This window comes from Melospiza georgiana, chromosome 4 (genome assembly GCF_028018845.1).
Source record: "Melospiza georgiana isolate bMelGeo1 chromosome 4, bMelGeo1.pri, whole genome shotgun sequence".
In the NCBI taxonomy this organism is placed as follows: domain Eukaryota; kingdom Metazoa; phylum Chordata; class Aves; order Passeriformes; family Passerellidae; genus Melospiza; species Melospiza georgiana.
The window spans coordinates 35,016,033-35,031,891 of record NC_080433.1 but is presented as its reverse complement, the minus strand read 5'-3'; positions in this window follow the sequence as shown (position 1 = coordinate 35,031,891).

Here is a 15,859-nt window from a genome sequence, read left to right as displayed (position 1 = left end):
GCCATTGGTGTACATTTGACAGTATAAGGTGGCTTTGGCCTTTTTCTACCATTTTTAGAATCAAACAGTGGAGCATGCTGTATCATCTCAGTTAGCTGCAACTCAGAGACTCATTGTGGCATTAATACTCTTTCCAGAATGGATAATATGAGTAAAATGTGATTTAATTTGTCTCTCATTATGACTACTGCCTCATTAAATTCAAGTGAAAGCTATCTTGTCTGGCCTATGCTGTGCTTTGTGATGTTTCAGTATTATTGTTCTTGTGAACCATGTGCAGCCACTGTGATGCACACAGGGTTTGAACATTTCTCAGATGCATTTTGCTGTTTTATTGAACTGCAATTTAATAGAATGAGTGCAATTACACTTGTACAACCATTTGAATCCATGGATTATTTGTCTTCCCTACAAACAGGTATATTGGGAAGTTAGCTAATTCTCTGTTCATGTGTCTTGTGCCTCTTCTACTCAGCGAAATCCAATCTGCAACTGTATATGGGTAAGAAGGAAAGTGAGTTGAATGCCTAATTTGACTACAGTGAAGACTTTCGATATGAGCAGATAATTTAATGAAAGGGGTAGTTTTATGGTACAGCTCAAGACTGCTTTTAAAAAAATCAATTCATTAATAAGCCAGTCAAAAAAAAAAAAACAAACTTGTCACTTTATGCTGTTAAGTCAGAAAATAATATTTTTTTTCAAATTCAAAAACTCATTTTAGACTAGAGTTCCTTATTTCACTACTGATATTTAGAACAGGTATAAGAAAATGTCTTATTTCTTTCAGATGATAGTCAGCTTTTGGGGATTTAATTGCTAGGAACTTGGGTCAAATACTCTCATTAGTCTATCACAATAGCAGGACCAGCTGCTGTCAAACTATTTTGCAACATTCACCGCAATTTACAAAAGAAAGAGGTCCACCACTTTGCATGTGCGCAAAGCAAACAGCTTCTTCCTCCCTCTCCAGTAACGTAACATTCATATAGTTGCTACAGGAAGTCTAATAGGGAAAACCATATTATGAAAGGATTCAGTGTAAGAATCTGTATAAGTATAATCTGAGAGAGAAAAGAGAAGACCAGACAATGTATTACTCCAGAAGCAGTAACATTTGCTTAGAAGCAGCATCATTTTTCCAGTAATGATGAAGGGTAACTTTCCTGTTGTCAAGAGGAATACAAAGGGAGCGAATGCTGTTGTTATGACAAAGAACTGCAAACATCCCAACCGTTTGGGATATTGCCAGCTGGCCCATGAGGGCTTGGCTGCCTCTCTGCTGAGTGTAGCTGCTATTTTTTTCCCGGTTGCAGATGCACCACAGCTGTCACAAGTGACAAGCCACAGCTCAGTTTAGCGGGATCATTTTGTATCCACAAACAGATTTAGTTCAGTGGAAGTTTGACTTCAGTGGACATTTGAGCATTCATTATTTAATACATTGAAAGAAATAGCTTAAAAACATCTGGACAAACTTTTGCATTTAAAAACCCCTTTTCTTTTTTGTCTGAATTTAACTGCCTATTAACCCAATATATCAATTGGGTTGATAATAATATATCAGCTCTTACCAGTTGAAGTTACATACATGCCACAGTGCTTTTCCAGGCATGCACAGTGAGATGTTTGGGCTTTCTCCCTTTCCTTTTCATTTGTTTAAATATTTCAGGTGCATTGCATAAAGTGTAAACATCAGCACTGGTTGGAAACTAGGCTTTTTTCCTGGAAATCTCTGAACTTAATCAACTCTTTGATTTACACAGTGGCTTCCACAATCCTGTATGACAAAGAATAAAGACAACCTATTGAGAACAAACTGATTTGTAGCTCCAGTTTTGCTGGATGTTTCTATCTGCAACATGGTGCAGTAGAATTTTCTTGTGGAATCTAAGCAGATATGGTCACTGAGGATGTTTTTCCTACAAAATGATTTCTTAAAATATGTCAGAATTTGGACCATTTAAACAATCAGGGAAACTGGTATATCCCACTCAGACTTCTAAAAAGTCATGTCTCATATGGTAGTAGATGTGAATAATTCAAATGATATTTTCTATGGAGAAATAGTAGCTTGATTACACTTCATTTATTACACTGTTTGAATATTTTTCCGTCCCCGTGTTGAAAATAACTTTTGCATATTTTCAAATATGACAGTGCTCATACAAGTCAGAGTTTGATTTGGAAATGGCTTTCTGATTGCAGAAGGAAGCAAAATGTACTTTACACTGGAATAGAGATTTTAATTAAGCCAGAGGAAGATTCAGCTCTCCATACGTTGAAATAGTAGAATAGTCCACAGGAATGAATTCAAGCCCTGAGGAGAAAAAAAGCAGTACAGTCCCAGGAATATGTTGTTCTGTGTTGTTATCTACTGATCTTTCTTAACAAAGAAACCTATAGCTTTTATTTCTTTGACAGTTTATATTTTTTAGGCACAACCAGTAGACATTTAATGACAATTAATACTCCTCTTATATTTTTGTGAGAGTTAAAAAATGCTCCTTCTAGTGAGAAAGGAGAAATTAATGACAGAAATTATGAAAAATTCACCTGAGTAGGAATTTCTTCAGGGAAATAATCACTTAGTCCAAAAGAATGTACAGACTTTGGGGTGAAATATACAACAAGGGCATCCAGATGTTGACAAAGCGCTGGGAGGAGTCTCATGTGTAACATAATTAACTAAAAGCAGGCAGGTAAAAATTAACTGAAGGTCATGCAAAATGTGTTAAGGCTTCATATATATGTTTCCAACTGATTTCTTTTGACAGTTACAGAGATCTGTAAGTTTAGTCATTATTTTAAGGAAAATTTTGTAAACCACCAGTTTTTTTATCTTAATTTTCTCTTTATTTTCCATTGAAGATCTTAATTTTAGACTGCTATTTAATTATTCAAATTTTAAGGAAGAGGAGTATTTATTGGGATTTAAAGAGTAGAAAGGGGAATGGAGAAAAAGAGAAAGCAAATTGCTGCCACAGGGCCATGCAGACAGAAGGCTGAGGATGGATAAGAAATCAAATTTCAAATCCTGGAAATAGAACTTGGAGTTCTCTAGATTTTTGAGTTAAAAACCTACAGGATGTGTGCCATGATCTAATATCCTCCATAATCCTAGGGTCCATGTCAAAGCTTAAGTCTCATGAAACCAGGAATAAATGGAGAGATTAAAAACTCTTCATTCTTATGTCTTCCAAATGTTAGATTAGATAATACTGCTGGAAAAGTAACATTACTAATACTATTGCAGATCTATGTGTCCATGCAGAAGACAGGCTTCCTAGTAAAAAAGCTTTCAACTACTTACATACTGGCATCAATTATTTCTTAACTTCCATTTGATAATGGAAGTGTTTTGCTGTGACAGAAAAAAAATTTCCCTGATTTATCTCAACGTTTTTGGTTTTGTATTTATACTATTTATAATTTTTACAGCTCTTCTGCATGCAAAATTACATAAGTACAGAAGGAAATTTATGTAAGAAATGTAGTAAGATTGTACTTCTTCATGCTGACCTATCTATAGGATAATAAGAGCCAACACATTTTTTTCCACAAAATATTTGGATATTTAAAGTCTTGATCACAATAAAAACTTGACTCATTTATTTTGTTGTCTCCATCTCATGTTGTTGTATACTGCCCCTAAATTTAATTACTGTATTGGATATCTGCAGTAGCTAACAGACTAACTTTGTTTATGTATAACCATATTTATCTGCTCAATAAAGACAGTGCTCTGACACCTGCTGTACAAATTTTTGACAACTATTTCACTCCTTGTTTTATACTTAGTTCTATCTGCATGGCAAATTCAGAACTCCTCTGAGCAGGTCATGGCTGTTTTGTCAAATATGTGTCAGGAAAATAGTGGAACTCATGAAAAATACATCTCCATTGGCTCAGAGCTTTGGTTGCCCAGAGGTCCCTGACAAATCTTTGAAGAACCAACCAGGAAGACAACAATGTTTATAAAACAGGAAGTATTTGAGAACCCCCAATAAAGATACCTCTGCTCTCTGCTGGCAGTCATCACCAGAAGCAACATGCCAGGTGCTTTCTCTTGCCTCGGAACGACTGTAATGAACATAAGGGGAATTCACAGGAGAAACTTGCTGATATGGTGATTAAGATAAGAAAAATGGGACTTTCTTTTTTTCTAGGGAGAGGAATTTGATCACATCTGCTTGCTCCTTGCTCCTTCTCTGGTGTGCAATCATAAGAAAGATGTCTGCGGTTCCTGAGAGACCCCATCTTTTTCCTTGGCAATGATCAGTTGTGCACTTTGTACTGGCACAAATCTGCAGGAGGCTGGAAGTGGCTTATGGGCCCTTGCTGGTTTATGTTGGGCAAGGGGAAATTATAGCACTAACATGAAACTTGAATTTAGACATGAAAGAGATTAACATTAAGGACAATCAAGTGAAGGACAATCAGTGTGAATGGATGTAATGTTACTTCTGTGGACTAATGCTGCTGTGTGGGGCAGACACGGGCAACTGGGAGTAACCCTAGCAAGTAGGTTTTCCCTCAGCAAGAGAATGTAATAGAATTACCTCCGTCCTGCACTGTTCCCTTCCCATTTCCCAGTGCCCCATACTGGCTGCAAGTTTACCTGTTACAATGCTTGGATGGAGTGAAGAAGATTATTGCAGTCACACCAGACCCCTATCTTTACCTTGTATTTTCTTGTTTTCATGACTGACTTCCCTTGACCCTTGCTAACTGATGGAGTGGTACACCAGACACCAGGGCAGCCCAAAGCCAAAATTAGCAAGGGTTTGCTTCTTAGCATATTCCTTCTTTTAGTTTAGTTTATATTTATTTTATTTTAATTTTATTTTAATTTTGCTAGGAAGAGGCAAATTCTGTGCCAAGATTCGTGGCAGCAGAGGCAAATTCTGTGCCAAGTTTTGTGGCAGCAGAGGCAAATTCTGTGCCAAGTTTTGTGGCAGCAGAGGCTGGAACCGTGTCCTTGGTGGGCAGCTGAAATGTTACCCTGGCTGGCCAAAGGTCAAGGCCACGCTGGCCTGTCCTGCTCCCTCAGCTCTGCCAGAGCACACAGCAAACTGTCACGCTTGTAAGGGGCTGAAGGGCAAAGTTGCTGACAAAGCTGGGAGGGGAGCTGCAGTCAGGATCTCTGTCTCCTACCCTTGTTGGCTGCCTGGGTACAGGAGCTGTCAGACCATGAGAAACATCTGGTGTTTCTAAGAATTTTCTGCTTTCCTTATCCACAATCTTACTATACCCAAGGAGCCACTTCTATTCCATTTTAATGGAAAATTGTGAGCAGCTTAAAATACCCCTTGTCAACTGGCATCTTCTCTCTCCCAAGATATAGCCCAAGCCTGGAGCTCATTATGCATCAGTGCTCCCAATCTCACCCTCCTTCAGTTCCCTTGAGCTGTACCTTTGGTCCATGCACCCCTCTTGTCCCCTCCTTTTTCACCAGCGTGGTGGCAGGTGCCCCAGACTGGGAATCACTCAAGGTCAGGTGGATGGGGCTCTGAGAAACCTGGTCTAGTTGAATATGTCCCTGCTCATAGCAGTGGGGGTGGAGTAGATTACCTTTTAAAGGTCCATTCCAATCCAAACTATTCTATGATTCTATGATTCTTGGGAAATTTTGTGTCTTTCAGAGAAGATGTGGTGCTGACTCATGTCAGATATTGGGTAAGACTTACCTCAAAAGAAACGTGCCTCTTCAAAAAACACGCAGGAGAAGTTTGCTAGCAGGTTGTTCTCTGTTTGTGTCAATGGCTGGCATTGGTTTCAGAGGACACAGACACATATTAGTTTGAAAAAAAAAAATCACAAAATTTTTTCTTGAGCCATCAAATTACTGCAAGAGCTGAAGGTCAGCAAGGCTTCCTGCCCAACACACCACACATGCAGATTTCCTCATTAGGAATGCCTGGTACAAACCCTAGTAGGAAGCAAAGCATTTCCTCCAGTAATATTTTTGTTAATGCTTCTCCCAACAAACTATGAAATATCTAAGAATGATCAACTGAAGTCCATCAAACTTGAGTGGAGTTTGAGTTTCCACACCTGGTGTTCTCCCCAAATTGTGGCTTAACATTTTAATTTATTTAGTGGTGCTATATTTGGAGAGATAGGTTTCTGTAGCTAGGGTCTTAGTGAAAGATGCCCAAGTCAATTTGGCTACTCCACAGGGCAATCCCTCACCAGCTGCAGTAGCTGAAATTCCCTTTGTTGAAGTTTGTAGGATACCTGTCAGGCCATTTCTACAACCTGTCAAGGCCCCTCTGAGTGGCAGCATGAGGAGCTGTCGCACTATCCGCTCCTGCCAGCTTTGCGCCATCTGCAAAGCTGTTGAGGGCGTGCTCTGTCCCATCATACAAGTCATTAATGACTTGTATTAGTTTTTAATTACTGGTCTTATTCATATTAGTCATTAATGACTGGTCTTAGTCTTCACTCCAGGGATATACTCCAAATCACTGCCTCTAGCTGGGCTTGCTGCTGCTCATCCCAAACCTTTGAGACAAACAGTTTTGCCAGTTTCAAATCGAACTCACTGTGTACTTATCTATGATGTGCTTTATGATTTTGTCAATGAAGACAGTGCTGAAAGCCTTGTTAAGTCCAAGCTCTGCCCTTGTTCACTGAGCCTGTCTTCTTGTCATAGAAAGTTATTAGGTTCCTTCCCTCCTTCTTAAAGACCAGAGTGATTTGATTTTTTTCCCAGTCATCAGGCATCTCTCCCAGTAGTTACAGCCCCTCAAAGGCAATTGAAAATGGCCTTCCAGTGGCACCAGAAGCCCCCTCAACACCCTTAGTACATCCCATCAGAACCCATAGACCTACGCATGAACAGTCTGTGTAGATGCTCCCTAAACTGACTCTACTCCATGGAGAGCAAGACTTTATTGGACTTTCATACAGGTTTCAGGTACCTGGAATTCCTGGAGGCTGCACTTATAAGTGAAGATTGAGGCAAAGGCAGCATTGAATACCTTGGTTTTCTCTGTTTGTCAGGTAGTCCCCTGTCCTATTCAGCAGCAAACCCGAATTTTCCCTAATTTTCCTTCTTCTGCTTATACACCTGCAAAAGTCTTTCTTGTTGCCCTGCACATTTCTTGCCATATGCAATGGTGGCTTTTAACTTTGCTAACACTATCTCTGCATGCATTGCATGCTCTGTATTCCTCCTGGATCATGTAACACTGCTTCTACCACTTCTACACTGCTTTTCTCTGATTTTAGTTAGAAACTCCTTGTTCATCCATGTAGGCCACCTGGTGACTTTGCTTGATTCATGCCTTAAAGATGGACTGCTCTTTAACTTGGAGGAGGTGGTTTTTGAATGACACCCAGCTCTTTTGGACCACTCTTCTCCACAGGGCCATATCCCATGATATTCTTCCAAACAAGTCCTCAACATGCTGAAGTATGCAGAGTTATGGTCTACCATCTAAAGGCAAATAATGGAGACACACCAAATTTTTAATTAATTTCTAAAAGTCTGAACTGGGAAGTAGATTGCTAAAATAACGTTGAATTGTGAAATTAAGTGGAGAGATTAAGCATAGGTACAGGAAAAGAGTGTTTTTCCATACCTCACTTATTGCCTTGAAATAATCCAAGGTCAGTTGTAAATGCAGTCAAGGTCTCATTTCATTTTAGCACCTGCTGGCTGACATTCTGATTAGAGAAATCATGTGTCTCTGCCCACTTTAAATGGTAATCTCAAAAAACTGTATCCAGGCAATTATGGTTCAAGATTTTCCACCTGAAGAAGCAAGGAACAGTATATTAACAGAACAGAGATTTATTACATTCAAGAAGACTAAAATATCTGGTTAATTATAGTTAATTCCCGGAATAAATTGATGGTATTCCAAACAAGATTTTATCAGCTTCTTTGCAATACAGCCCATTTTACTGGCATGGTGTTCAAAGGTTTCTATTGCAACTCATATTTAGGGGAGTTACATAAAGCTTGGTGTAGGAATAAGTGACAAAGGTTTTGTTTATTTCATATTATTATCTGTTGACTTTAAAAGGCCTAGGTAACAAGACAAGTTAAGCAACAAGTCAATGATTAAACGGATAAGATGGATATCAACTCTGCTAGTTTAAAAAGATATTTAGAAAGTATGAAGAAAAAAACCCACTTCTCTGAGTTGTAAGAAATTTGACATACTAAAATTTTTCGGTTCTGCTTTTTTAAAGTCTCTGGTATTTATTAATTATCCTCTTTCTCAGGCAATTTGTTTTGATATAATTTTTAATATTTGAGGAGAGGCATATTTTTGGCATATTCCATTCATAGATCAGCTTTACAATACAGAAAAGTTATGCTTTGTCAGTTTTCCAGAAAGATTTAAGACTTCTTCAGAGCAAATGTCTTGGAATATAGACACTATCATGCAATAGCAGTGACATAAAGGTCTTGCACAGTTTAAGGTTACAGTTCATCACTTATCTGAGCAGCAGTTCTGTCATTGGGAAAATAGCAGTTCCCTCACGTTTTCTAACTTTGACTTACCACCCTTGAACTAAATTGAAAGTGGTAAGAGCTAGGTATATTCTTCCTTTGCTCTCTCTGGAATGAACTGGATGTGGAGCAAAAAAGAATGCAATTTTATGGTTTATAAACATTTCCAGATTGATATCACATATCCAGAAGAAAAATGCTTTCTGTTTTGAAAGACTAATGTTGCTGCCTGCAATTTTTTCCTCCTCTATTAATCTTTTATTTGGCACGTGTACATATGCATGTTTAGCAGCTGCACATTAGGGAGACACAATCTGAAACAGAATCATCTGCCTATATCTGGATAATTTTCATGCATACAGGAAGGAGTCCCTTTTGTTGTTGTGTTACATGAGGGTGACTTTCTGGAGGTATATATTACATACTGGAAATAATCAGTTCATTAATATTAGAGCAAGATCAGTTGCATCTAATAATCGCACTGTTACTCCAGTATTTGGTACCGGTGATGTTTCCATCAACTTCTGCTCCTGAGTTTATCAGCAGCAGCTATTATGGGGAAAGACAACTGGAAAATGAATAGGGTATGATTTTGCCCCTCAGTTGCTGGTGATGTCAATTTAATCACATGTAGACATTCTCCTTCCTTTGAGTAGAAATAACAACACTTACACATGGACATATACGTGCTTCATCTCCCAAAAAATTCATGTGTCATTTTGCTGCAGCTGAGACTTATCTGTCATCCTCATGATAACCAGAACAGCAGCTCCCAGTTTTGGTGCTATCTTGTTTTAATTTTTCACTCAAATTTAAAAGATGAGAACCTGGAACTGTACCTTCCATTCTATATGGTGGCTGGTTCATGTGGACTGGAGATGTTTTTGTTAAGCAGTTCTGTACATCAAATGGGTTGGTAGAAAGCCTCCCGAATCCTATAGGAGCCCATTTATTTGCTAGCTCCTGCTGGACAAAAGTTAACACCAGGACTGGATGCTCAATCCAGTCACTTCTCTGAAGAACTTCCTAGCTGGTATTTCTGTAACAATAACACCTTCCTTTCCCCATTTCCATTGGTAACCAGTTTCTGTGTCCAAGAAATACCAATATGGCTGCAATTGGCTGTGATACCTAGGAATGAACCCTGCAAGCTCTCGAGGATTTATTCCACCATGGATTATCAGCTGAGCAAGGGCCATCTCCTTATGAGCGCATCACTTCCTCTGGGAAGGCAACTCCATTGACCAAGGGAAATAGAAGTTTTGGTGGATAGGTTCTAAACTCAGAGATCTGCAGGCAAAGTCTCCCACTAACTTAAGGCAATTTTGAGGAAACATCAAGGGAAAGGATAGAAATCTGTAATTTTTCTCCATACTTGTGAAGAGCCAGTGCATAGGGAGGAACAATGGCTCAAGTTGCTGATTAAGTTGCTGAGTAGGTGAGCTGCCATGCTTTGAATTGATTTTATTTTCCCCTTTTTCTCATAAATTTTCTTGTATTACACACCTGCTTAGAGAAAGAGTTCATGCCTAAAATTCATTATAAGATTCCCTCCCTTATGAAGGTTTTGCAGGAGGGGGTCACAAAAGACAAGAAACAGAACTAGACAGACTTTCCATGCATTAAACAGAACTAGACAGACTTTCCATGCATTCAATCTCCTCTAGATAACATGGTTTTGTTATATGTTTTGTGTTTTGGGATGAGATGGTGAGATGGAATACATCAGCCAAGTGAGATTTGACATAAATGAGGGATCTGCCAATGCAAATGATCCCATATTTTGGGATGAGACCAAATTTTGGACAAAAATGGTATTTAGATTAGATACTGATAAATGAAGCTTTTGTTCAGATTGAGCCCAAGCTAATACTACTATGAGATAAGTAACCTCTCCATTTCCTGATATGCTTTATATAAATTTAATAAGCTTTATACCACATTTAGTTTCTTTCTTCTAAAAAGGGAAGTAATTTGTTTTCAGAAAGCAATGATGTCAACTGAAGATTAGGAAATAAAGGAAAATAAACTAATTCTTCCAAGATCTATTGTTCAATATCCCTTTAACTTTCCCTTCAATAACCACACTTTTCCTTGATCTTCAAATCCCTCTCTTTCCTTAGTTCTTTACTAGATGGAAAATAAGAGCACGATCAGATCGACCTGGGCCCTGGTACATCAAACTACTTTTCTGAGTTTGGAAATATCTCAGCTATGTCCAGCACCCAACATTATCTAATTTCCAGTCCCTTTCATCTCTTCTTAGATGAGTGGAGTCATGAGTACTCTTCAGCTAAACTTGTGACATATCTCAGTATTTTCTCTGCTAATTGGGCATTGAAGGTCTAGTCCTGCTGCTACTCCTCTTGCCTGCCACAAGTGATCATAAGTTCATTGTTTGTCTAAATTCTCTTGGGGAACAAGGAAGAGTCAACCAAAGCTTTGAGAGCTGCTCTGCAATAAGGTTTTGAGGTACTACTAGGCTTTAAAACAGCCTCATCTGGAGTCTCCCGGATGCCTTGCCTGTGGGAGATGCTGTTTAAGTTCAAGCCTGGCCTCCTACTCCTGGTTTGTGTTAAGTGTATTTGGTGTGGTCTCCTCATGCCCTGGCTAATGAGTGGATTTTTCCCCAGGTGGACTGCAGGTGTTGAGCTGTAGCCTGTAATATCTGCAGCCCTGCCTCTGCTCTGCCTCCTGGAAGGGCCTTGGGCTGGGGCAGCAAGCAGTGTGCTCCCAGCCACGCGCCTGGCCTCACCTCTTCCTGCTGCTCTTGGTTGGTCCCTGGATGGCCCCTATCCTGATTGACCATGCTGTCTCCCCTGGGCCTGTTGCCATCAGCAACCTGTCCATTCAGGTACTGTGGAGCTGTCCTTAGCTCCAGTTTTATCCCCTCATGGAACAGCTCTGCTCCTGCTCCTTCCTGGTGTACAAGTGCCTGCCTTGCCAAAGGAAGAAGGCAGCCTCTCCCAAACTGAGCACTGCAGCATTACTTACAGTGGAATCTGATGTTCTGTTTCCTCTTAGATGTCAAGGCAGATGTGATGACATCTCCATCAGCTGCTGAGTGTGCAATATTCCCATTTTTGCCCGGTTGATCATGGATGCCTTGGGACAGGATAGGGAGATTCCCCCAGGCTTTGTCCTGGGGACCTCTTGTGCAGCTGATGCCAGATCTGCAGCCTTCCCTCTCAATGAGTGAGAGCAGTCATCTGCCTGCAATGCTTCAGGGCATGGTAGAGCCTCCTCTAGAGCAATAAATTATACACCTGAGGGTTTAAGAGGTTAACAGTGACTCTGCTTTGCCAGATAGCATCAGCAGAGCTTGTCCTGCACCTCCACTGCTCTACACTGTCCATTCACATGCTGTCTAATCTACACTTCCCCTCCCCTCCTGAAGAAATGGTTCTTGGCTAGCTACTGAACTAGTCCTTTTAAACATCTTTTTCTTGGCATTAGGCAAAGTATGAGAAAAAAGAAGAGTTTTAAAAGTTTGCAGAATGAATTTACTTGGTGCGATTATTTTAACAATTCAAAAACCCATCTAAAAAATTCTAAGATTTATTTATTAATAATACCTCACTTGTCACCTTTGACATTTAGTTTAAGAGAACTACTTATTAATGAAAGGACAGTGCTTTTATTTACTGGAATAGATCAACATTTCTTAACAATTTTATCTCTCCAAATATTTACATAAATGAAGGCTAACCCTTATTGAACTCAATCACTATCACACTGTAAAATATCAAAATGTCAGGAGAAAAAAAAACTGTAAGAGTACAGTATATATTTAGCCCAAGGCCTCTAGGAGAACTTCTTATCAGCTAATACTGTACCAACATGTTTAATTTATAGCTGTGATTTCTTTAGGAACTTGTGCACTTGTAACCTCTAGAAGGGGGTAAAGGTGGGGAAGAACATTTAATATCAGTGTCTTAATTAAAATTTAAAATAATAAGAGATAATCTAATGTGAATACCAGAATTTATTAATAGAAAAACACATCCAAATTTTCAGTTAAGTTAGCTGGAGGGAAGTAGACCAAGTTTCCCCTACTGAAACTTAACTTTTTGATGCTGTAGCTGATTCCACATATAGTGAGCTCTCCTCTTGCACCCAGGAGCTGTAAGATGGTATCTTACATATATGGTCTCACTAGAGCATGCTGGCTAACAATTAACTGCCTGCCACCAGGGAGGAATTCCCCCTCTTAGGACAGATTGTTCTGTGGTCATTTTACCCTTCATGACATTCCACTTAAACTATGTGTCTGGCAAAGACAGATCATTTCATCAGGGCAAAATATAAGATTATTAAATAAATTTTGCCCTGCTCAGAAAGTGAATAATCAGAGAGCAACTTATAATGAAGAGGCTCTGATTAATGAAACACTTATTCAACAAACTATACTAATCTTAAAAGCAGTTATTCCTCCAATTTTGAAATGCAGGAGGTAAAAAAAAGATTAACAGATGTAAGAGTTAACTTATTGAAACTTTGCAGCCATTCCTTACCAATTTTTTAACCTGTACAGAAACAACTATAGCTATGAAGATTGCTTAATTATCTTCAGATTATAAAATTAATTGTAAGCATGTCACAATCTTGGACCTCTTTCCAGAAATGAAAAGGTGAGGGTTCTTGAGCATGAGAAATGGCTGGTTTGAGGAGACAGACCAAAGTGGTGTAGAGGATGTGTATCCTCTGGGTAGCAGTGATAGATAAAATGTGCTACAGGGATGAAAGAAGAGATGAGGGTGATTGCTGCTTAGTGGCACCTGTTTATGGTCATGTTGTAAACACCTTCTGAGCTGAAACTGATGGTTTGTGCTGAGGCACAATTTTGTTTGCATGATCTCGTAGGTGTCTGCAATACCATTCATTCTGGGAGCTGTAGGAATAGGGAAAAACAAGTCCTTGAGCACAAGTAGATCTTGGTCAAGATACCTGTCCCTTGGCCTGTGAAACAAACACAGATCCAAGGTATCTCACTCATTGTGACTGCTGCAAATTGGATCTTTTGTCAGAAATGCCCAGGTGTTTTCAGGGTATTGACAGCTCCAGGTGCCAGTTGGAAAAGCTGATTTATCTTTCAGCCAGACCAGACCTACTCCTTGTTGCAATTCCCACCTGCCCCAAGATGTTTCCAGGAATCCCTAGGTTACGAAGATATGTTTTCCCACTGGCAAGACAGGAAGTTTCTCCCTTTGCATCTTAGAGAACAGAGAAATTAATCCATTGGCAGAGATCTATCTGGCTTTAGCTCCTCATCTTTACCTTCCCTGTGGGAATGACTGTCTAATGCAGGAAAGAATCTGCCTCCAGTTGTGCCAGGGGTGATTGAGATTGAATATTAGAAAACTTTCTTCACCAACAGGGTTATCAAGCATTAGAACTGTCTGCCCAGGGAACTGGTTGAGTCACCAACCCTGGAGCTATTCAGAAGTTGTGCAGATGTGGCACTTCTGGATGTGGTTTACTGGTGGATTTGGTGGTGCTGGGTTAATGGTTGGACTCAATGACCTTAGAGGTCCTCTTCAACCCGAACAGTTCTACAGGTGTCATGTGTACAATGTTGTTGGAGCTCCAGAAAACTGGCTGTGAGTAGTCAGTAAGTTTTTCAGCTGCTGTAAGAAAATTCTGATCAAAAGGAGCAGGTACTGGTTATGTGGGTGCATTATTTCATATTCTTTTTAATGTGTGATGATGCATTCATTTGGACGTGGAGAGAAGGAAATCTTGAAGATGAACACCCAGCCTACTTTTTTGTTCTTTCCCTCTGTCTCTTTCTGTACTACATATTTCCCACCCGCACTTTTGATGGCAGACTACTTTGTTGCCAGGATTTGTCTTGCCTTTCCATGAGGTACCTTGTCAGTGAAAGTGTGGAATGGCATTTATTTCAGTGGAGAAAAGACAGAGTAGCAAGAGGAGGAGCAAATGAGCTATGGCAAACACCCCCTTTGTTTCATGGAATGTAAAGTTTATGAAGTGATATTTTCTAGGCAGACAGATTTCTAGCTCTGTTATCTATATCCCTGGTTTTGTTGCTGAACATGTATTTGGACTGCTAATGACATAGATGTAGTGTAGAAAACATACTCTTTGTCAATTACAGAAGTAATGTTACTGTTGTCTGGAGAAGTTTCAGGATGCCAGATAATATTCTGAAATTTAAAAAAAAATTAGAATGCAATGCTATCTTAGAGGAGACATTCCATTTATAAGTATCTGTGTTTGAATATTTCCTCCTTCTATTCTCTCCCTTGATGCTGTGTTTGTAATCTCTTGAAACACCACGGAAGATATATTTAATTTGCTCCAATTCCTTTCTTTTCAATTCTCATTTGTACATGAACCACAATAAATATGAACACCTGGCTTTAACCAGTAATGCCACATGTCATTGCTACAGGTAACATCTCCTCTTTTGATGATGTGGATGATTTCTTTGCTTTTTCCAATAATATCTTGAATATATTGATTAGTGGACAAAGCACGACTTTGGCACTTGCCTCTCTATTATTGTAAGGAAAGGAAAAATGTTTTAATGCAACAAATGTGTTGGTGGATAGAGGCATTAAATTCCATTTCCTTTGTGCTAAACTCTTAGCTGTCTGATAAACAATATCCACACAGAGGAAAATGCTCTTTGGAAAAGAACATTCATTGAAAGTTAGTCTCCATGGACTTCTAAAAGGCAATTGCTCTGTGCCACCAACTATATCAAACCAATGCTGGGGGAGGCTGAATGATGAAAAAGAAATTTCAGATCTTTGATACCTACCAAGAGACCGAAAGCTCCATGGCACATAATATGAGATTTGTTGGATTTCTTGCCTCCACTTCTGCCTTTTTTCCTGGTGTGGGACAAAACCCATCACTGGCCTCAGTATGACCAAATAAATTGGGTTTTTTGGCATATTAAAATGGCAAGTGCTTTCTAGGCACCACTGGAGTGGACATATAGTGAAAAGTGTCAGATGGGCTGTTGGCATGCTTGGTTAACGAGACCACCTGTCTCCTGTGGGTAGAGTTGTTTTGGAAGAATTCTCTTACTTGAAAGTACTTTGTCGATTTTGCTAAATATTAATTTGTCAAAGAGAAATCTCATTGTTTACAGGAGTGAGATGGTGTTCAGAGAGGCAGAAATGAGGACTGAGAGAGACTTAGTCTTAAATGTATTTATCATGTGTCCAGTGCCTGCTGGAACAAGTTGTAGGCATAAATCCCTGGAAACAGTAGTCTCTTGGGAGTTAGTGTCCAGTGACAGCCTTATGGCATCATTCTCCCATTGCTCTCTTCAGAAATCTGTCAGACCAGGACTGTTTGGGTGGCTACCAGGTGAATTTGCAAGGGACAGAACACATAAGAGACTCATTGTTAATA